At 42.9% G+C, this 2,575-nt stretch overlaps 1 pseudogene; it reads left to right on the forward strand.

Annotated features, from left to right (window-relative positions):
* The first annotated feature begins 257 nt into the window (after positions 1-257).
* On the forward strand, positions 258-1,781 carry LOC102494847 (60S ribosomal protein L4 pseudogene; annotated as a pseudogene).
* Positions 1,782-2,575: the final 794 nt, after the last annotated feature.

Consider the following 2,575-nt stretch of genomic DNA (forward strand, 5'->3'; position numbering starts at 1 on the left):
TAAGTGATTATTATTACCACCATCTTTATTAAGCAGAAGGTGAGGAAGGGACTAAAAGAGTCATATACCAGGTACATTGATTTGCTCCCAGCATCTATGTGGAATTGAATATAGGTACAAGGAGGCAATAATCAAAATAGTAAAAGAATAAAACAAGAGAGGAAATTACTTTCATTGTAAGTTTTTGTGTGTTTAAAAAGAGTTTTCCTGTGGGAGCTGCCATCCTGAGAGAAGCACAGCCTTCTCTTCTCATTGCCATGATATGTGCTTGTCTACCGATATCAGTGTACTCGGAAATGGAGAAGTCATCTGGCAAAAATGTCATTTTGCCCACTGTGTTCAGTGCTCCATCCAACCAGATATCATGAACTTTGCTCACATCAGTTTCTGCAAAAATAACAGAGAGCCCTATGCTTTCATTGAATTAACAGGTCATCAGAACAGGGATGAGTCTTCAGGTACTAGAAAAGTTGTGGCTCAAATTCCCAGAATTTAAAGTAGTAGGACTCACCATTCAGGCCACGGTGCTTTTGGAAATATGTGTTGAGGAGATCACATGTTTGCATCAACCAAGAACTGGAGCCATTGGTACTATAGAGTGAACACAACCCAAAAGAGAGATGCCATCCATTCTGCCCTAGCTGCCTCACCCTTACCAGTTCTGGCCATGTCTAAAGGTCATTGTATTGAGGAAGTCCCTGAACTTCCTTTGGTGGTTGAAGGTAAAGTTGAAGGCTCCAAGATGACTGAGAAGGCTGTTTTGCTTCTGAGGAAGCTTAAGGCCTGGAACAATATAAAAAACTTCTATGTCACTCAGCGAATGAGATCCAGCAAAGGCAAAATGAGAAACCACCACCATATCCACCAGGACCCTGCGTCATCTATATTGAATACAATGGTATCATCAAGGCCTTCAGAAACATTCCTGGAATCACTGTTTAATGTGAGCCAACTGAATGTTTTGAAATTGGCTCCTGGCAGACATATGAGACATTTCTTCATTCTGACTAAAGTACTTTCCAGAAGTTAAATAAATTGTAGGAAAAAAATACCTTCATGGGGACCAGCAGTTGGTGTAATGGCTATGTCACTGGTCTCCTATGTAGTCAACCATGGTTCAAGTTCTGGACCCAGTGGCTTAAACACACCGGACACATGTGCATGCAGGCCCAAGATACCTAGAGGAGAATGGAGGAGAAGGGATTGTGGCATGGCCATCCCCCCGGGGGGGGATTTCTTGCTATCTATCCTTCTCTCTCTCTCTGGTTTTCTGGCAAGCACATGTGCCCTATAGCAAAAACCTCTCAAAAACAAAAACAAACAAAAAAACTGGAGACATGGTGAAAAACTGCTTCTTTGAAGAGTAGCCACAGCTTTCCCATGCACAAGAACTTAGCAGAATCTTGAATGGTCCAGAGATCCAAGAGCCCTCCAGCACTATGCAAGAATATTCATCATTGATTCCTGAGCAGAATCCACTGAAGACCTGGAGAATCACCTTGAAACTCAACTCAGATGTGAAGACCATGTGCCAGAACACCATTCTTTGCCAGGCCAGCAGTAGAGGCCAAATCTGATGAGAAGAGGGTTGTAGGCATGAAGCCTATGGTAGGGGAGAAAGGAAAGGGTATTGATGCTAAGAAGTAGAAGAAACCTTTGGTAGGATAAAAAAGGCTGCGACTGCCAAGAAGTCAGTAGGTGAGAGGAAACCAGCAGAAAAGAAATCTACCACAGAAGAAAAGAAGCCTGCTGCAGAAACCTTAAATTTGTTTATTCTATAAAGATTAAATAATTTTTGACAGCTTACTTTGAATAAATACTTGATCAAAGAAGCAGTGGGAAAAAAATTGTAAACCAGGGAAGATGTTGTTTTTGTAAGACTGTTCTTGAGGTGCAGCGCAACATGTTATTGCTTCCATTTATAAGGGAGATTCAAATGTCGCAGTAAGTATATCTCTTTTAGAAAGTCATCTAGGAAGGGTCATTCTGATTCTAGAGATGTTCCTCCTGCCCCCAATGTTTTCATTTCATCAATTTTTCTTTGGATTGTATTGTTAGGTTTATAACGTCTTTAATGTTTCTCCAGTGTTGGGAAATTTTTTATTTTTTTAATGAGAGAGAAAAAACGGCATCAAAGGAAAGAGAAGCACATGTGTACAAGAGGTATTCTTGGTGGGTCTCCTGTGTCAAGATCTGCTTACTCCAACCTCCTGTTAGCTGAGATGACAGGTGTGAACTACTATGTCCAGCATGTTTATGTTGGCTCAGGAACTGAACCCGTGCTTCACATGTAGCCCCAACCTTGCACAGCAGTCTTCTACTATTTGCACCACTGTGGCTAGGCCAAAATTGTTTACTTTTTTTTTTTTTGGAGAGATTTTCACTGTAGGGCGCGTGCGCTCGCCAGACAGACAGAGACAGCGAGACAGAAAGCGAGAAATCACCCCCCAGGGGGGATGGTCACACCGCAATCCCTTCTCCTCCATTCTCCTCTCGGGATCTTGGGCACGCACGCACACGCGCCCGGCGTGAGTTTTAAGCCACCGGGTCCGGGACACGAACCGCGGTCGACTAC

This window comes from Tupaia chinensis, unplaced genomic scaffold (genome assembly GCF_000334495.1).
Source record: "Tupaia chinensis unplaced genomic scaffold, TupChi_1.0 Scaffold000117_2, whole genome shotgun sequence".
NCBI classification, from domain to species: domain Eukaryota; kingdom Metazoa; phylum Chordata; class Mammalia; order Scandentia; family Tupaiidae; genus Tupaia; species Tupaia belangeri.